General features: G+C 44.8%; 1 long non-coding RNA gene across 1 annotated transcript; it reads left to right on the plus strand.

Annotated features, from left to right (window-relative positions):
- The first annotated feature begins 791 nt into the window (after positions 1-791).
- LOC149358122 (uncharacterized) lies at positions 792-11982 on the plus strand. The gene is made up of 3 exons (XR_016289947.1): positions 792-1231; positions 2313-2386; positions 11755-11982. It is a non-coding gene; the product is annotated as an uncharacterized LOC149358122 (long non-coding RNA).
- The last annotated feature ends 9716 nt before the right edge of the window (positions 11983-21698 follow it).

A 21698-nucleotide genomic window follows, 5' to 3' on the forward strand; every position in this document is an offset into this window, starting at 1 on the left:
AAATTTTATTGAGCGTGCATTTCAAGACATATACTAATTCAATTAACAAATTGTTAACCACATAGCTGGCCACAGCTTCTTTGTAGAAGGGTTACGAATACAAATATATACACAGAATATTTCGACAAGGCTGCACTCTTATACATGCACCTCGGTACACAATTACCAGTACAACACTGTTTTTCAAAATAGAAATGCAGATATATATAAACTCAATATGAGGATATAAATTACACAGCATATTTCATACTAAGAATTGATTTGGTTTTCACGTTGGATGAGAGAACTCCACTATAAAAAATGCACACCTTCACTGTAGTCTCAAGAAAGCAATACCGTGGAGGTTGTTCTCTCGACGCGCGTTTCAACGCTGCCGCCTCTCACGTCGTGCTGCCGATCAAACAGCGTCACCATGTTTTTACGACAACCTACTCTCTACGACTGCTACGTTGGGTATTTTGTTAGCCTTGCTGATCTCCCATCAATATAAAAAAAAACTTCCCCATACAAACAGAAATCGGCATGTAATTTCGTGAATGAGCAAAGCAGCAAGCCATACTGCCGTGAGAACTCAGGCATTTTTCAACCGCAGCGCAAGCAACAGGTCGTTAATTCGCGCGTTTCTACCAGTGGTAATTGCTCGCAATCGCTGCAATTTCTGTGGATGCCGATACGGCTGAATACCCAATAAAAATACCAAAAATAAAATAAAAAGTAGGATACAAGCTTTTTCACAACGAAACCGAAACAAAAACTGGTTGTCACCGCCAGGTGGCTGTCGGTAGCTGTTTTTCTGTATAACCCTCATGGCGGTTCGGGTGCTGCGTCGCGTTCATCGCGCTTCGGCGCTTGCTACAATTCGCTACTTGGATTGTGAGCCGTCGTGAACTGTGTTGTGGTTTGCGTGTGTTTCTTCTTGCTCAAGGGTGCACAATCGCGCAGTGCTGTCGACGTAGCCTATTCGAGGCAAAGTGTCATTTTTCTGGTCTCTCTAACTTTTCAGTCTGTGCGCTTCTTTGTGTAGTCCAGGATGGGTGTCCAGGCACAAAGACGCGCGGACAGTGTCGCGGTGGAAATGTTCCAAATAAGGCCCGGAATATTTTCTTCTGTGTGACTACGTGGTAGAGAGTGCCGGCTACGTAGCACTCGTGCTGAAATCTCACTGGTTGGTGTAGTGCCCGTGACACGAAGGCAAACAGCGTTCTGCACGACTACGCAATCATCTGAAAAGGTAAGCAGTACTCGTGCATTATCCGAAGCATATAATGCTGGAACGGTGACCTGTCGTACTGCTGCAGTATTCGTGTTCAATGCTATAAAAAGCGTTTAAGGCGCTTTTGTTGTCGCCGCGGTGAGTTGCTCTGCCAAGAATTGTCGCTGTCGGTACTTGTTTTGGCGAAGGGGATGCGACCGTGCGTGCGCTAGCTTTGCGTGATTTTGGTATGCGCATGTTTGCGCGTTTTGTTTCTTGTTGAGCACAGATTTGTCCTCGTATATGCCTCGTTCTACGCGTTTCTGCCCATGCTTGTTCACACCACCGCGCACGTTTCATTACCGGCACTTTGGCTGTGCGTAAAATGTATGATTGTCTTTCAAGATAGCGTTAGCACTTTGAGGGGGATTGAAACACTTTTTATTCGCCGCGGTTTTTGCTTGGCCCTAGACTGTTGAACCTTAGGTCGTGGGGTCGATCCTGATGGCAGTAGCCGCATTTCGATTTAGGTGAAATGAAAAAAAGAATGCCCCTGTGCTGTGCGATGTCAGCTCACGTTAAGAAATTCTAGGTGGTCTAAATTAATCCGGAACCCTCCAATACGATCAGTGCCCATTTTCCGCATCTGAATTCAAACCCCACTATAAAGAAAGCACTGTCTCAGGTTGCAGTTACCAACGAAAGTTAATTTCCGGCCGTCAGGATCTAATTTTTAAATGAGTATGTGAAGATTTTTTTTTTATGATACCGATAGCGTTTCTGGCTACCCAGAGTATAGGATCTTGCATTTTGATCACTCTGCTGTTTGAAAATTGGTTTCTGAGGAAAACAAGTGACGCAATAATTGTCTCAGTTATTACGATGTTTATCTACGCTTTCGAACGCAGATTTGTTTTGCTCATAGCAAGATTCCTTTACTAGTGCTAGGGGAACTGATGCATTTTAAACAGGGTAGTTTTCCTTTGTATTGAGGCGTATACTTGGGCAAGTATATTTTTCCTGATCTTTTTACATTCATGTGATATTCACTGTTGGACCGAGTTCGCATGCTTGTTTTTGTACTCCTGTCATAGTGATAATGGGAAATTGGTATCCGCAGGTGGCGCATCTGTCTTCCAGTCCGAGTCAATGGCATGGATTTTGTGGCCACCAGATGAAGTCAAAAGCTGTGTTGTAAGTTGTTACTGCATTGTGCTTTGTTCTTGTGGTTGCCATGAAATGTTCTCTTACTTTCATTGCTCTTTTCCTTAATGCTACTGCTTGGAGCAGTTTGGATAGCTCTGGCCTGATATGTTTACATGTTTATATGAGTAATATTAGTTGGCTGTCAGAATGGGCCGGTTGCAGGCCATTTGAAGTTTTACATTCAATATTGCTCGTCTTTTAACCGTTGCATTCTATGCATGAAGTGCGAAATGTCTGCATGTTTTTGGCTGCATTATGTGATACTATTTGACTACGAATATTAACATTATGATGCATGTGTGTTAACTTAAATATGTGTTTTTATGCCACTCATCGCAGGTCACAGATGTAAAAGAAAAAGTGCACACATGAGAACTGGTTTCATTACTGCTGCCTTGTTTTTGCTAAGCATGGAGAGCTGAGCTAATTGGTTCTGGGTAGAATTATGAGACATCATTCCAGTGTACAAAAACACATGAACGAAGAGAGTAGACTCCATAGACCCCATACTTCAACTGAGGTTGATTTCACAACATGAGCTTTTTACATGCAAAGTGGTACTAGTGACCCCTGTGGCTGAAAAGTGTTTCCTCGACCAGGTAACAATTATTCAATGTTGCAAAAACAAAAACATAGGCGTAAGGTTAGCTTGTCACTCAAGTTGAATGCATTGGCGTGACTAAACATTGCCTACCTGGCTGACCCAACACACATTTGCGTTGAGATAATCTATTTCTTTTTCTGCCTGCCTGCTCCAGTCGCCTTACTTCGGCATTGACGCTGTCACGACTCTGTGACAGCATCAATGCGCAGGTAAGGAGACTGGAGCAGGCAGTTTTCACAGGAGAAATTGTAGCCTTAGTGGTAGAAAGCCAGGTTCGAGAGATGAAGTGTGCTGGGCAGCGCAAGCCGGAAGACAACGCACATTCGCAACAGTGACCTGTCATTGTGCCGTATTGCCATCAGGTGTCACACCGCCTCAAGAAGGCCAGTGACAAACACGATGTACATGTTGTATTTTTAGCTTGGGAAAGCTGGGATGCATGTGCCACCTGATAAATGACGTTACGAAAAAGCCTCCCTACAAAACTAAGCACACCAAACCCCTCGTTAAACATGAGGTTGACATGGTGTACAGCATCCTCCTTGCCTGTGGCAAACATTACATTAGACAGACGAGGCTTGCATCAATGAACGCTTGCTTGAACATTGCAGGACAGCTGATTCATTAAGTGGCAGAGGTCATTTAGCTGAGCACATTCGCCTTTGCTCGCACAAGCGAGCATGCAAGGCGTTTTTGAAAGAAACACATGCCTTGTGCAAGTTTAGCACTTGAAAGGGCTGGGAAATTTTTTAAGCCTTTTGTATCTCTGTTGAAAAAGAGAATTACGTCAGCAGCCCTTCTGCAGCGCTCCAGAAAAAGAAATAGATTATCTGGAGGCAAATATGTTTGTTGGGTCAGCCAGGTAGGTGATGCATAGGCGTGCCAATGTGTTTAATGTGAGTGGCAAGATACCTTTACCCCTGTTTTTTTGTGTTTTGGTTTTTGCCGTCCTGAATAATTGTTATCTGGTGGCGGAAATACTTTTCAGCCCCAGGGATCACTAGTACCCCTTTGCACATAAAAAGCCTGTGTTGTGGAATAAACCTCAGTTGAAATATGGTGTCCATGGAGTCTACTCTCTTCATCCGTGTGATTTTGTGTGCCGGAATGATGTCTCATAATTCTCCCTTGTTTTCAGTGAATAAGGAGGGCTTCTGGTGTCTCTTTTTTTGTATGTGATGGTTATAACAAAGTGGCTACCCATAAACTGTCATTTTGGGCTTAATTGAAGGACCCTTGGGAATTTGTTTGACAGCATATTCCATGGGCACTTTCTTGAGAAAAATCAGTTATTTGTTTCCCATTTCACTGCATTAACCATTGCTTCTCATCATGTCTCGAAAGTCATTGATAAGCACAAGCTTTCGAGTACCTGAGGGCTGTGTGAGAAGCCTTCTGACATACTTTAAACTACTGAGGATATCTGAAGACAGATTTTACCAATAATTGTTAGCCAATCCAAACCTCTTGGTTCTATCCCTGACAACCTGAAGCTGACCTGTCAATAATTAAGGCTGGAAACCGTTCTGATCCCCAAACTGTTCTCCTATTTTATTGATGTGCATTTTGCATGAACTGTTAGAGCACGAAATGAGTCCGCATATTACTTGCCACCATAATTCAAACTAATATTTCTATACCAGTCATCACGACTCCCATTCTCTTTACTAATGTGCAATCCAACTTTTTGAATTCACAACAGATTTTCACCCAAATTTAGATTCTTTATTTTAGGCAAGTGTCATCGACTTGAATTTCTCCAAAGCTTTTCATGTTTGTCATTATAACCTTTTAGCTACACTCTCATGCTTGAGCCTTCATTCTTTGATATTAGTGTAGATTCATTGCTTCCTGTTCTACGGCTGGCCTTAAAAAACTATTGTACTTCTTCTCTTATGAAGCCCAGCATATCAATATGCAAAATCATAAGGCGTCCCTCATCCTGAGTCACTTTGGGATGTTAAACCCCCATAAACCAAACCAAGCACATTACTAAAGTACATTAATATTAGCCATTCAATAACAGTCTTTGTCTTTATGTCCCAACCTTGTCTTTATGACTGCATTATTCTGAAGGATGCCCCAACTATCTCAGCTACTCTGACTGTATTGACTTTTGCAAGACGGATGAATGGTCTTGTTTGTAATTCATCGTGTCAAAACAGCGCAAAGAAGAGAAAGATGAGGAAGGAATGCGACGGTGCGAGTGCTGACTTTCAAGAAGGTTTATTGGAAAGCACATCAAAATATATACACTGTGGCCTAAAAAAAGAATGAAGAAAGGGCGCCTTGTAACATTCACTTTGGATCTGTCAAAAACAAAACGAAAGTTGAATATGAAGCATTTAAGTGCATGAACTCTTTCTTAGGGAGCGATAAAGAAGGTGTGTTAACACATTGATTGCGTTTTTTCTACAATTTCAGTGGCCTCGATCATCTCATGCACAAACTTTTCTGTGTCTGTCTAGCACAATGCAGCACAAGAAATTACGCCTCACAGCATAAAGGATGTGGCAAACGATCGCAGTCGCGACAAGGAAACATCAGATTCCCCCTGCTAGCTTTGTTCACATCGTAACGGTGGTCTTTTGACCTCTCATTGGCACCTCTGCTAGTTTCTTGCTGAAGTTGATACATTAGCCAGATGGTTCAACTTAAGATTATTACATAGTTTCTTGGCTCTGGACATTGCTATTAACAAATCAGCTGTTGTGTGACACTTGAACTCAGAATTAACTGCCTCCGTTGCCTTGGACAGAAAGACGCCTTTAGACATGACCACAAAACCACCTTCTTTATCAGCAGTTGAATGCGATAGGGCCCACCGTCTTAAACCCGTTACAGTTCAGCCTGCGGGCAAGTTCCTGGCATGGTTCAAACCACGACACGCCATCAACCAACGCCCCCTGAAACACACCTGTCACGCTCAGGTCCAGGCACAGGAAGGCAAGACGTCAAAGTATGGCAAACAGCTCCAGAATAGTCCTCTTCGAAGGAACAATGGCAAATTTTGGCCCGTATATGCTTCAAGCAGCAGACGAGGCAGCAACTCAGTGTCGACATTGTGCACCTTGTTTTCAGACACTCGTGCCTTGGCTTCTCTGCTCCGGGCTAGTGAGCGCAAAGTGGCTCCAAAGTGGCATTCCAGATGGCTTTCACCTGGTCAACGGTGCGTGACACCGTCAACCAGCCACTCCCTGGCTTGTTTTCAGGCACAAGAGTTTGACAACAAGGTGCACACCTTCAGCTTGGAGTCGCTGCCTCGTCTGGTCCTTGAAGTGCTTATGGACCAAAATTTTCCGTTCCTCCGAAGAGAACTATTGTGGAGATGCTTGCCATGGTTTGACGAGTTGCCTTTTCCACGCACAGACCTGAGTGTGACAGGTGTGTCTCGGGATGTTTTGATGCAGTGTCACGGTTTGAACCCTCTTTAGGAACTTGCCCACAGGCCGAACTGTGTCGTATTTAAGAGGGTGGGCCCTCTTGCTTTCAACTGCTGATAAACGGTGGTTTTGTGGTCGTATCGAAAGGCGCCTTTCAGTCCAAGGCCACAGATGCAGTGTATTCTGAATTTGAGTGCCACTTACTATCTGATTTGTTAAAAGCAAAGTCCAGTGCCAAGAAACATTAACAATCTAGAGTTTAACCATCAGGCTAATGCCATCAACTTCAGTAAGAAAAATTGTCCAGCTATCTTCTTTACCGCAAAGACCCATAAAGGTGACTGCTCCTTGAGGGTTGTAGTTTAAGAGAATGGAACCTGTCAGAAACAAATCGCCTTCTCTTTGCGACATAAAATTAAGTTGCTGAGCATTGATGACTCCTCTCGTGTAAGATCTGCAGAGAAAGTAACGCAGTTTCTACACAATAACTCTCGCACCAGTTTCATGGGGTGCTATGTTGACATCAAGGATTTATATTACGCCATCCCTCAATCAGGATCAATAATGTGTGGAAGAATTCATTAACCTAAATGGAGCAGTGGCATTCCAAACGTCTCAGGCGTTTTGGTGAATAATTTTGTCGCACTTTTAAGCTCATACCTTCAGTCCATCTTTATTACATTTCAGAATAGCTTGTTTTTGCAAAAAAAACTATTAGCGCCGCTGTTACGTGGCTTATTGCAGGATCTCCAATCCTGACGAAGCATTGTCTAAGGTGAGAGAGGAGTTCAGTCAAAGCCTCAGTCCACTTTGAATCACCACTGAAATTATAGAGGATAATATGTCATCACATTTATTGGATCTCAATCTTGGGTGGTTACACTTGTTTGGCTTACGAGCCAAGGGAAAACAAGCTACTTTTACCATTTTCTTCGGTTCAGTCTAAGCTGGTCAAGAGGTGTCACTAACCTTTGCTTCAAAAATTCCTTAATGAAATCCTGTTTGATTGCCATGACATCCAGTTTTGCCCAGCTCATATGCCGTTTGTCCTTTACTGGATATTCAGAACCTTTGTCAGTGTCTTTAGCCGATTGCTTTAAGCAGAAGTTGAAACATTCTTTTTGTGCCCCCGTCGAGACTGTAACTCCCAAAAGGAAGTTTGTACGTACCTTTCCCTACATCCACAATTGGTCGCACCGGTTAAATAGGCAGTCGAGTTGGCGTCGATATTGTTTTTCTAACCCTATGAAGTTTCAGTACCTGTAGTCAACCGAGATTATCCATCAGAGTCTCTTCGTGCACTGCACAGAAGACATAGTGTGTTCGAACGCCTTGAAATGCGGCTATGTTTACATTGGGAAAACAGGCAAGTGTGTCACTGAGAGGTTTAAAAGACCACCACGACGATGTGAACAAAGCTTGCGGGAGAACTTTGATGATTCACTGTCGCAATTGCAATTGTTTGCCAGATCCTAAACGCTGTGAACCGGAATTCATGTTCTGCATTTTGCCTGACAGACACAGAAAATTTTGTGCGTGAGATAATCGAGGCCACTGAAATTTAAAAAAAAACCGCAATCACTGTGTTAGCACACCTTCTTTATCGCTTCCTAAGGAAGAGTTCATGCTCTTAAATGCTTCTTTGTCAGTTTTTGTTTTGTTTTACACTCATGCAATGTGGTTGACACAAGGTGCCCTTTGTTCGTTGTTTTTTTAGGCTACAGTGTATATATTTTGACGTGGTTTCCAATACACATTGGCGATAGTCAGCACTCATGCCATGATATTTATTCCTTCGTTGTCCTTGTCTTGTCTGCATTGTTTTGTCACAACGTATTGACCTCCTTTCCCACCTCTAGGGTTAATGGTATGGAGAAACCTTAACCAGATGCAGCCCCACATACTTGGAGCATGTCACGATACATGCTGCTGGCACCACAAGGGCACTCGGGTTTATCAGGAGATGTCATGATCTGTGTGCTCTTGCCATGCTGCGCAGTTTATGCATAAAAATTTTATTGATTCCAAACTGAAGTATTCCCTAGCTCTTTCAATTTTGCACCAAACTGTTTGATGCTACGCCACCAACTCCCTTTAATCCAACAGCGACACTTGGTACAGCATATGTGTAATCAGTCATCTCATTTGACCACCAGACATCACTGCATAAAAGGGGAAACGCTCGTTTAGGTGTGTTCCATATACTCTACAATACTTTTCCACAACTTAATGTTAAATGTTGCTGCCCCGCTTCAGACCAGGATGCCATCACAACTAAATCAAGAAATTTTTCCTGTTCCCATTGAAGAATAAATCAAATCAAAGTTTATTTCCCATCTAGCACTACAGATGGAGGAATCGTAGAAAAAAGCTGCCCTTGGGCAGCTTGACGAGTCTACAATCCTTATTATTGACAGGGAGGCAACACAAGAGTTTATACAATTTTAAAAAACAAGCACATTAAGGAAGCACCGGAGAATACACGAAACAGCAATATGTATACATAATGAAACTTAAACAATGTTATGCAAAAACAAATTATGTAGTTCATGACGTGAAAAAGAAAACAAATCGAGGTTAATGTGGATATACCTATTTAGAAGAGATGGAAGTGTGTACTGAAGGCATTCCCTACCAAGATTTAGTCGAGGTGTTGGCACTGTCCATTCTTCGCCACGTCTTGTTGGATAGACTGATTCTTTTTTCCTTAGTTCTGCAAAATTTTTAAGATTTGTTACATTCTTCTTGATTTCTGTTTTAAAAGTAACACTGAGGCGATATTTATAAAGATTATGTGCTTTAATAACTCTGGAACGACAAAAGAAAGCTGCACTGGGATGTCGGAACGGTAAATTATATGCATTTCGGAGATATCTTTTTTGCATTAAATGAATACGTTCAAGGTTAGTGAATGTTGTAGTGCCCCACACCAACTGGCAATAGTTTAAATGCGAGTTGAATATTGAATTGTATACCAGCATCTTAGTTTTTGTGGGAAGTATGTATTTTAGACGGCCTATAACACCAGTGATTTGAGCTATTTTTTTCAAGATATAATTGACATGATAATCCCATGACATACTGGCAGAAAATATGACCCCAAGGCATTTAAACTGCTCAACAATTTCTACAGCCCGCGAGTTTAATATAATATTCTCGTGCAGTGGGATAACTTTATTTTTCGGCCTAAATATGACAGCTTTGGTCTTACTCTCATTTATTTGCATCAGGTTAACTGCAGACCAGACCTCAAGAGGCATTGTGGCATTACATTGTTTGATAAGTTCATGAACATTTTCACCCGAAAAAAATACGCTCGTATCGTCTGCATAGATTGAAAACTTTGTATTATCGCTAATGTTGACAATATCGTTTCGGTAAATATTGAAGAGTAGAGGCCCTAGCGTACTGCCTTGGGGGACACCGTAGAAGAGCGGCTTCGGTTCAGACTGTATACCATTTATGTACACCACTTGTTGTCTAAACGACAAATAAGAACTTAACCATGAGAGCGCTTTTCCTCGGATACCATAGTAGTGTAATTTATTTAGTAAGATCTTATGATTTACCAGGTCAAAAGCCTTTGAGAAGTCCACAAATACACCAATGACAATAGATTTGTTTTCAAGTTGCTTTATTATATATTCCTTTTGTTGGAGTAATGCAAGTTCAGTGGATTTGCTTTTGCAGAAGCCAAACTGAAATGGTGTTAGCAAGTTAAATTTATGGATGAAATTTGACATTCTTAGATGCAGCATTTTCTCAAATGCTTTCGTAAACACTGGCAAAATAGAGATTGGTCTGTAGTTGGCGAGGGCGTTGCGATCTCCTTTTTTGTAAAGAACAACAACTTTTGCTAATTGCATTTTTTCCGTAAAAACTGCAGTTTCTAAACAGATGTTAAAGATGTGAGCAAGTATGGGAGCAATTATGTCAACTACATGCTTGACTGGCCGTATTTGGATATCATCAATGTCACAGCTACTGCTATTGTTAAGATTTGTTATCACCGACACTACTTCGTCTACCGTGACTGGGTGCAGAAAAAATGTTTCATCATTCTGAATTCGAACATATTTGCAAGCGTCAGATCCGGCAGCACGTGTTATAGCACGGGTAGCCAAGCTCGTTAAAAAAATATTGAATACATTAGCCAGTTCGACGCCAGAAACTTCCTTTCCATCAATATTTAATTTTGTTAATGCAGTGCGTGAACTGTCCCGCTGCAGAAGTGTATTTAATCTCGACCATAGTACACCATTTCGAGCATTCTTAACATCTAAAGTGACACGTGATAGGCTGTTCGTGCAGACCGCAGTTTTTTAGTCAATTTGTTCCTATATTTCTTAAATACCGCAAGGTCCTCAACCTTCCGGCTGCTCAAAAATTTTCTGTACAGCTTGTCTTTCATTTGTATTTCTCCGCGAAGCTCTGGCGTTACCCATGGCTTGCGGATTCTGCGACTTTTCACGCGTGTTACAAGAGGAAAGCAGTCGTGATATATCTGTTTACAGCAATCGACAAACGTATTATAGGCAACATTTGCATCATGAAGTTCAGCTATCTTACTCCAATATACTTTCATGAGCGCATCCCTAAAGGATTTCAATGATGATTCTGTAATAGCTTGGTATGTGATTGATGTGGACTTACTTCCTATTGTACTAGTGTTCTCAATGCAAGCAAACACAGGAAGATGGTCACTAACACAACAAGATAAAACACCAGAAAAAGCATTCAGCTGCATAGAGTTAGTAATAATTAAATCGAGAACAGAATGGCCTTCGCTTGTGATTCTACCTCACCACATTTTCATTGCATGTGGTCCCTCAAAATTATGGAAATAAGTGATATCGCTTGGAGCATTGACACTGGTTTGTTTTACCTTTTCTTTGCTGCTGTTTTTATTTTTTGCAACTGATGTATCAATGGATTGTATGCCTCTTTTCGTAGTGTATCGTCTGCGACATCTCAGCTGTGCTACTGCAGTCACCCTTCTGATGTTACCTTTATATTGTCCCTCTTATTAATACCCCACTAAAAGCCTTCAGAGGACAAAAAACGATGGCTTTTTTATTTTGCTCATTATGGCACACGTCAGGCTTATGTTTAGGGATATAGGAGAGGCCTTTGTCTTGCAGTGGTGCTAGTTATGCTGCTGATGATGATACTTAATGACGAGCATATGATATATTGAATAAGAACCTCAAATTATTTTTCTTTTTGAGTGCGAATAGCTTCAGTGGTTCTTGATTTAGGCTCACTTTATTCCTGTGGCCACAATACGGAGTTTACTTTTTTAGCACTCTAATACTGGCAAGAATAAAAACTTGTGGATCCTAATTCTTTCATTTGAATCTTTTCTGCAGAGTGCATCGCCCAGTTTTCCCAAGCCCTCATGCACCGGTGGTATGTTGGGGAGGAGGGATAACCACAAACTTGACAGGACTGAAGATCGAGAAGAGGACAGGACGAGCGGTGGTACATCAACAAGGCTGTTTCATGGGGCCCAGCTGCATTGACAAGTGGCTAAAGAAGAGCAAGAGGAGCATGAACACAAAATAAAACTGGCTGTAGGAGCTTCATCTATTTTGAAATTTGCTGTCTCATTGCGACAGACATAACATTGCTGCATGGCCCCTGCCCCAACATCTCCCAGTCATTCCAACATGCCCAGTCATTCCAACATGCCCAGTCATTCCAACATGCCCAGTCATTCCAACCTGCCCAGTCATTCCAACCTGCCCAGTCATTCCAACATGCCCAGTCATTCCAACATGCCCAGTCATTCCAACATGCCCAGTCATTCCAACATGCCCAGTCATTCCAACATGCCCAGTCATTCCAACGCATTTTCCATTACCATAATCCACCAAGGTTTCCAGTGTTGGTTTCCAATATTTACATCATTGCCTTTTTTTCCAATAGGGTACCGCACAACCGACTCGCCTTATCAGAAGAGTGTCTGTCAAAAGCTACAGGCTCAAAGAAAAGAATTTATTAACGCTAGTTCAGACATACATAATCATCAGGGTTTGCTATGCAACACCCTACCTGAACTTGACATCAAGAGGAAGAGAACAAATTGATGTCGTGATAAGAAAAAGCGTCAAAAGCGCACTCAGCCTCCCCAACAGTACATCCACAGTAAAATAATGGGAATTGGAGCACATAACACGTGGGCGGAAGTGGCGGAAGCCCCGCGAGTCGCCCAAGTAGAAAGGCTCAGCCAATCCGAAACAAGGCAAAAAATCCTATAATGGGTCGGGCTCCAGCACGACAGAGGGTCAAACCCCAAAGCCAGCCTAAGCCAAGGTTGCAGGGCCAACTTGCTCATCCCACCCATGGCAAGAAATAAGAGTCCCACCCACAGCGCAGACAGAAAAGCCGGGGCTAAGGCCACCGAAAGGGACATTAAAGAACTAGAGCTAAACAGTGTAGCACACGCAGACGCGGCTACTGGCAATTCGGGACCTGCAGTCGCAGCAGTGGTAAACGGGACTGGAACCCCTTTGATCTCGGCTTCGGTGAACACAAGAGACGCAGACGTTGCTGAGGAGGTGGCGGTCGCACTAGCCTGCGTCGCCACGAAGGCAAACATAATAATCAGCGAGAACAAAACGGCTATATTAAACCTAGCGAAAGGAAGAACCTCGATCGATGCGAAGTAAATACTCACACCAAGAGAGATCAAGCGCAAGATCCAAGTCAAATGGCCCCCAGACCACGAATCGGTGTCTGGAAACGAAACCGTTCACGCGCTCCCCCGAGATATCTACTACCGGACGAACGCAAAAAGGCCCCACAGCCCAGAGCCCGGGAAGACGATAAACATATACAACATCTGCGAATATTACAGGCCCAGCAGGAAAATAATCCGAACACCACACAAACAACAAAACAACGGAGAGACGATAAGCCTTCGAAGGCTACAGGCTGGAAACTACCCAAATTTCGTATGGGTACACCACCTCAAAATAGATGACAGAGAACACGATAAAAGCAAACAATGTGGACAGAGAGGCACACTAGACCACATCATATGGCAATGCCCCTTCTCGCCTAGGACTATGGCGAACATCCTAGACTTAGAAGCTTGGGAGTCCCTCCTGCGTAACTGAGTAGGGGAGCCTCCTATATTGCTCGAATAAAAAAAAGTGTCAATCAATCATTCCTACGCCCTCGCGTCAACACAGCCCTCTTCGCGAGCTTCGTCCGAGGCGTCAGTCTGGAGGTTTTCGCATCATCGATGGCGCGGCTCTCAATACTGCAAGATCTTCGCCGGCCGCCCTTCATCGCCGCTGAACAGCTTCTCGCTCGGCGACTAGCACAGCTGCGGGGATGCGAGCCTGTCTGTCCACGGCCGGTCTCGACGCGCGCGCTCTCACTCTAGAGAGAGCGAGCGTGCGCGTCGAGACCGGCCGTGGTCTGTCCTGACTCGTCCGTGTCTTTCTGCGCGCTTTATGTCAAAAGCGGTTTTACACTAGCCCAAAACCATACCTTAATGAGAGATTTACTGCCGCGGCTGACTGCCCTCGTGGCTCCCCTACCATAGCCTGAGTCGCAAAGATGCGGTGGTGAGCCACCCATGCTCTGGCGGCATAGTTGGAAAATTTTCAGTTTCGATGCTCGAAGAAAGTGGTCACTCATAACGCATATTCCATGCACCGAATGCTACTCACGTGTGCTCCCGCGTTTTCTGCTGAGACGACGAGTGCCTGTTCAGCGCCAGCTAAGACGTTTAGACAAGTTTTTGAACGGTGTCCATAGGCATGCGCAGAGTTCTCCATGAGAATGAGCCAAGTTTCAGCGCAGTGCCCCCTCCCACCAACCTCCTCTCACCTATGCCCCTTTGGCCAAAACGGATCGCAAAGAATGATTATAAAACATTTTGTGATGGAATTGCAAAATACACAAGATATTCACCAGTAGTTTTTATTGTAACCTGCAACATCGGCAGAGGAATATGTGGTATAGAGAAGATAAGGGGCTGGTTTGTTAACACTGAAAATGTGAGCAAGGGAGGAGAAGGCATCAGGGTGCTTGTCAGCGTTTCCACTAGAGGTATTAGATACTTTTAGCTGAGCGGGTTTGCGGCCAGCGGCGCTGAGCGGCCCAGCGGATACACCAGCGGAGCGTCGAGCGAGAAAAGACTTTTAGCTCGGCGGGTCCGGAACCCGCCCGAGCGGAAAAGATCGGCGCGCTCTGTTGCGCGATCTCGTGGTCAGAATTGGAGCTAGCGTAATATGAATACGCGTCGCGCTTGTTTTTATTATGCTATAACTGCGGAATAAATGTAATTTTCTTTTGTTTTCTCTATATTAGTTTAAAATAGGGGTGTTCTGGATGCAGTAGAGAAATATTTGTGTTAGAAAAAATGTTTGCGACTGCGACGCTACGAAAATGAAGCCAGGTGCTAACCGCCAGGTCAGTTGTTCTTTCGCGCGCTTTTTTAGTTGCTTCTGCTCTGCTTATATCCGTTTCCAAGATGCCGAAAAGCATATTGCAAGATCCGCTACTCCTGTCGAGACTTAAATGGTCCAAGATAGAAGATCGCCGCGGTCGTAACCGACGAAACAGCGTTGCCAGCGGTCGTGCTCGCGGCCGCCATCTTGAATACCCATACACGCTCGCGCGCGCTCACGCACACTCGCGCGCTCCGCTGAGGAAGGCCTCCCAGCGGGGCGCCGTAAACGCGCTCGCCGCCCCAGCGCACTGCGCATGCGCAGTGGCGTCCGCGCTCGTCCGCTCGGCTCCGCTGGCCGTAAAAACGCTCAGCTAAAACTCTTTATTGTCTTCACCCAGACGAAGGCTGTTCTCTTATTGAAATGTTCGCAAGCACCCTGACGCTTTCCCGTCCCTTGTTCACCACGTGAGTACCGGCAGAGGAAGGCACTCACTGCATCGCTGAAGCATCAGTGTAATTTCGCGCTTCCGGAGTAATTTTCATCCTCTCTAGACCCAAGAAAATATGACAATTTCTTATTTGGTTACTGTCACTGCAAAAAAGAACCTGAAAACATTGCCTCAAAATGACCCGTCAAGAGTAAACAGTGCTTGAAACACCGCATCATGGAGCGTCGGCCGTTAACATTCCTGCGTGACCATAGCATTGCACTGTAAACAATGACGGAACAAATCGGCAGAGTAAATTTATTGGGCAGACTTCGTGATTAGGGGGCTGAGACGATTAGGGGGAAGGAGCGAACCCCCCTTCCCTTGTGCGCGCGCCTATGAAGGTGTCTAAGTAACAATAATGAGTTTCCTTTGACAATAGCCTTGGATGGTGTCTAATTACCCATATAGAGAGTTTGCACGAACGCTGGCGACGCTATGCATTCTGGGTACTACGCCATCTTGTCTTCCTATCAGCAGTCGTCGCAGCCACCGCACTTGCAACGCAGCCAAGTTTATACGGTTGTGTAGTGCGTGCAAACGGTGCTGGCATGATGGTATACTGTTATGTCATGAGCTTTAACAGCCGAACCCAAATCAAAGCGCAGAAACTAAGAAAGGACGGGCAGACTTTGATACGTCTCCACGAGTGCGAGAAGGCAAACCAGCTCTCAAGGCGACGCCTACGCGAATGGCTCGCGCGGATTAACAGACGCGAGATCGACGCCAGCCTGGACAAGTGTAAAGTCTGTTCATGCCACTTCATGTCATGTGCGTAAACAATTTGCGACATATGGAGAGTTTGATAGTCGATTTGTTTACTGCAGCTCCTGCGTTCTACGCTTCACAAGGCAGGTACCTGGCGACGCGTCTAATTGCTGCCCACACCGAAGATCTTTGGTTACACGCATACATTTCCTACATCAACCGTCGAAACTTTTCGACGATTACCCCATCGCTGCAGCTGCGCTATGACTCGAAATCCCCAAATCAGACGCGCTATCATTGTTGCAAAGCACGATCCCATGGCTGGCCAGCAGCCAGTGTTAATGCCGTCTATGAACGACTGTTTTTGAAGTGCGTGCAAGCCGTACCCTACATAATACAGTAAGGTAGCAACACGCAAGCATGCTTCGCCGTTGCCATCCATGCAGATACAGTGTGCAGATCAAATGTCGCCGTCGCTTTCGCTCCAGTGGTTCACCTGGGTTTAAATCACAAAGGCAACAAAAGGAATTTGTATCTCTGTCAATAGTATCCTTGCCTGTGTTTTCAGGATCACGGCCTCGGCTGTGACCGTTTTCATCCATGGCTTGCATACGCATCCACTGGTGAGAATGCTATGGCCTTCCAAAGCTTCCTTGTCCTTAAGTTCCTGCTTAGTGACAAAACTAGTTCTCCGAACTAGAAATTCATGACTGCGGACGACGTCGACGGGCGGCCACGTGTCCAAATGCATAGTGATCCATAGTGCAGTCGCCGGCGCGTATTGTGAACGAGTCCACACTGCATTGCTTTGCCTTTTCCTCGTAGCGCACCCGATCTTTTCGGCACAGCTGCACACAACAATCCGGAGCAGAAACTGCTGACATCGTCCATGCGCGTCGGGGTGGCACACGAGCAACCCTGTGTTTGTTTGGTTGACTGTCGAAGACGACGCGGCTCTCGGGTCAGTTCACTGCAGCCTGCCTGTGCGGCGTCGACTGCTGTTTAGGACGGCAAGATGGCGGATTACCCAGAATGCATAGTGCCGCCGGCGTGCGTCAAGCTCCCTGTTTTGTCTTCCTTGACAATGAAATGTCCGTGACTCTGCGTGAATATATTTTAGACAAGTGACGGCTATGAGTACCTTTCGCGGCACGGAAAATAGAGCGTGTTTTTACACGATCGAGTTATTTCCTCAAGTAAAGGGGAATGGGTTTAATAGGCCGCAGGTCGAGGATTTCCCCGCGTAATCACCATGCTAAGGGGAGTTGTTATTATCAATCCATTTACAAAACCTCCTAAGCTTACTACGAATGACTGATATGCAGACATTTCTGCAGTGCAGTATGTTTTCTGGGGTGGTATTCTCCCGGTGTCGCCTTTTGCGACATGTCGCATTCGCTCTTCGCTGATTGGCTCGAGCCGCGGTGACGGCGGCGTGACGACACGGACCCGCTTTCCTGCTACGTCATCGTGACGTCGCCCCAATTTACTACGCTTAGTCGAACAACGGAATGTGCTGAAGCGATTCGCGCGGGCGACGGGCTACCGTTAGCGTACGAACGCAATCGGCAGTTGCGGCTTTTGCGCACTTGGCGTGAAAACATGGCGACGTCCTTTCAAGCGAGAGCCGCCCGCTTCAGCCAATTCAGCAGTCCTTGCGATTCCGGTCGGCATGTTTACCGGCAACTACTGCTGTTGTTACTCTTCGCTATCACTTACCTTGCTTCAACGATAAAGTTTAAGCTGCAATTCAGCCTAGTTTTTTAGATACGCTCTAGATTCTGGAGCGCGCAAGCCTAATGGGAAAGAAAAATAGATTTGGAGCTTTTTCGCGGTGTTTTATAGACTTAAATGAAGTAAAGCGAGTTTATATTAAATTTGCAAATGTTTTTTTGAACATTAGACGTCATGTGATGGCAAATATTCTTGCTATAAAAGATACGAAACTACTGCTGCTAGTGAATCAGTAGAGGTAAATTGTCGCTTCTCGGAGTGAATGAATGCACCGCAGACGAAAGTTCCGGCGGCTTTTTCCGTTTCTTCGAGCATCTGTAAGCACTTTTTTAGGCCCCGCCCATATGCGACATGTCGCAAAAGGCGACACCGGCAGAATACTACCACTGCATTGCACACAATCTGTCTAAAGGAGGTTTTACAAACCAGAGCAGTGTTTTTGAGGCAAGTGCGTGCGGAGAACACATGTGCATCCGCTTAGTAATAGGGTGTGCTTAAATTGCACCACATTATTCTCCAACGTCGTTCGCTGAAGTATGCGTATGCAGCTAACTTGTGAGCCATTTTGTAGCGCTCCCCCTTCTGAAACGGTAGGACTTTACTGGGAAAAGCGCCATCGAGAACGCGGCAAGCAATGGCTTGCCGCGTTCGCGATAAAAGAACTTCCATTCAGTTTTTTCTCTACCAGCCACAACACTGCAGATAAAGGGGGTGAGTCATGCCAACACCCTCTAGAGAAAAGTCACCCTCGCTACCCTGCGGGATAAAGGGAGCCGGACAATGAAGGATTCCAAGAATACGGGTAAGGTCAAGCCCCCTCCGGGAGGCGTATTCGCCAACTGCAGCCTGTACAGCCACATGGCTTGAAACCACGGTGAATTGATCACGGTGACTGAAGAGTGTCACAACGGCTTACCTAAAAGGGATAATAAATGCTCTTAAACGGCGTTATATGCCACTAAGCATCACTATTTGCGACCTAAAAGGGGAAAAATGCTAAAAAATGAAATTAAAAAAACAATAAAATTACAGTACAGAGAGCGGAGTCGAACGGCCGACCTTCCATACGCAACACGTGCCTCTAATCCACCGCGCCATAGCGGCGATGTCAAGCCGTCGTTCTGAATGAATATTTATAACAAGCCTTAATGTGGCTGCTACCTGCCGGTGGGCGGCGCTGTCATCGCTGGCTGTACCGGCTGCATTTGGCGAACACGCCTCCGGGAGCGTATGCGTCACGTGGCACCCCACTGTGCACGTTCTTGTGACAAGGCGGTTCACCGGCTGCACGCAACAATCATTTCTGGCGCAAATTAAAACATCAAATATTAAGCGGGCTCACCAGGAAAAAGGCAACTCAGATTTGAACTTTTTCTGTGGATAGATGGCCACACCTGAGTACCCCAAAAAGGAGGGAAGTTCTATTGCCCCTCCAAGTGTGTAAACTACACCGCGACACGAAAGTATTCGTTCTTCCGCGTACAAAAAGTAGAGCCCATAACTTTCTGTAGGTATGCGGCAAAAGTTCTGGGGACCGAAGCACAAAAAAGTTAACCCCTCTCAAGCCATTGAGCCCAGAAGGATGTGGGGGTCATACAATGGACCACTTCCCAGGAACCCACCAATTTAGCATTTCCGGTTTGGAATGCCTAAGCTTCCTTGAGTCTTTTCTGGGAAAATTCTTTTACAATGGTAGGGTGGGGTTACTAGTTTCCCCTGAGCAGACAGGTGTGGTCGTTTAAAATGGCGGATGCGAGGCTTGGTGCATCCCCAGGAAATTACCCGGAAAAGGGTTCATTGCGTTGAACACCTATGCAGTCAGTCGCTAAATCAAAGGAAAGAAAGGAGCTCCTAGCACAATGCCTTATGACTGGTTTTCTTCCCATTCCCGCGTAGCCTTCCTTACATAGCTACAGAAGCATGTCCTCGGTTGTAGTGACAGCCTAGACTCGTACGAGCCTTCCCAGCGCCGAACACCCATCTTCCGCTTCTCGGCACCAACAAGGCACCAAGCAAATCAAAGTTGGATGAAACTTAAAAGGACGTGAAGTGTGGTTTGCAAAAGCACTGAGAGCGTCCTGTAGCTATGCATGGTGACTGAATGCAAACTTTGGCATTGTATAAGCGAGTTCTTGCTTAGCTCTGTTTACATGAACCAATAACGCCAGGTTGAGTCAGGGGTCGGGCTGAGCGAAGTCAACCCAACTCGACCAACGCGTAGTTACACGAACTCGATTTTAGCTAGTCGAGACTAGTAGCGAAAAAATAATGTGTCGCCAGGTGGAGTCACGTCTCACTAGTAACATCCGCAGGGACAGACGAAATTACAATTAAGCTGATTAATGAACTTGGCCCAAGAAGCAAGAAAGCGCTGATAAAAGCATTGGAGACAGTCATAACAAATCAGCAAATTCCGCACAGCTGGAGACGGAGTAAAATGAATTTGAGTAATAAAGGGAAAGGAGATAAGATGAACATAAAATCCTTCCGTCCGATTACGATAACATCTGTTGTGTACAGGCTGGCAAATCAGGCTGTGAAATTAAAGATACAGTCATGGGTAGAAGGTAATCGGATATTCGGAGAACTTCAGAATGAGTTCAAAAGGAGTAGGCGCTTAGATGATAGCCTGTTCGTGATTACCCAATGCATAGAAATAGCTAAGGCGGAAAACAGACCTCTGTTTTTAGCCTTTCTGGACATAAGCGGTGCATACGATAACGTGAACAGGGAACTCCTGTGAAGCATATTGAAAGATTTAGGTATCGTCATGAGGTAATTGATTTTCTACAGGAAATCTAACGAGATAATGAAGTTGAAATTACATGGGAAGGGAAAAAAAGTGCCACAACTGTGGGGGTGCACCAAGGATTAAGGCAAGGTTGTCCTCTATTCCAGAAGAGGGCAAATACGGGCTGGTTGGTACATGTTTTACGAATTGGAAAAACAGCGCAATCAAAGACGAGACACAAGAGAAGGACAAAACACCAGCGCTGGTGTTTTGTCCTTCTCTTGTGTCTCGTCTTTGATTGCGCTGTTTTTCCAATTTGTCCTCTATCACCGCTGCTGTTCATGCTCTACGTGATAAATATGAAAAGAAGGCTAGAAGAAAGTAATCTAGGTTATAATCTGTCGTACAGATTAGGCGGAAATGTAGTTGAGCAGCGACTCCCAGGTTTAATGTATGCGGACGATATTGTACTGTTTGCAGATAGCCATGAAGATTTACAAACTTAGGGTAATTGCTGTGGAGACCAAGGAGACGCTCTAGGATTCAGTTTTAGCGCAACTAAATCAGGTGTGATGATTTTTAACTATACAACTGACCAGGTGCTTACAATACAAGGCCAAGAAATACCCAAAGTGGCCGAATACAAATAGCTCGGGATATGGCTAAACGAAGGGCAGATATACACGGAAAAGCATGAACAGGCTCTTAGGGCAAAAGGACGAAGAGACGCCGGGATAATGAAACATAGGGCATTATGGGGGTACAACAAATATGAAGTACTAAGAGGTATTTGGAAAGGAATAATGGTGCCGGGACTTACTTTCGGCAATGCGGCTCTGTGTTTAAGGGCAGAAGTTCAGTCGAGATTAGGCGTAAATCAGAGACCTGCTGGAAGATTAGGACTAGGTGCCCACGGCAAAACCACAAACGAGGCAGTACAAGGGGACATGGGCTGGGCATCGTTCGAAGCACGGGAAGCTAAGAGGAAAATACTATATGAAGAACGCCTCAGGAAATTGGACGATAAAGGTTTGGCAGGTACGGTATTTAAATATATATACAGAAATAACGTTGACTCACAGTGGCGGAAAAGAACTAGAAAACTAACCCGTAAGTATGCCGGTCATGAGGATGGAGAAAGAAAGAGTATTAAACGACAGGCTAAAAACGCGGAAGTTAAAAAATGGATGAATTCAATGGAAAATAAACATAGTGTAGAACTATATCGATACTGGAAAAGGCAGA

The sequence above is a fragment of the Amblyomma mixtum genome, chromosome 3, assembly GCF_055824585.1.
Source record: "Amblyomma mixtum isolate Tamu chromosome 3, ASM5582458v1, whole genome shotgun sequence".
NCBI classification, from domain to species: Eukaryota; Metazoa; Arthropoda; class Arachnida; order Ixodida; family Ixodidae; genus Amblyomma; species Amblyomma mixtum.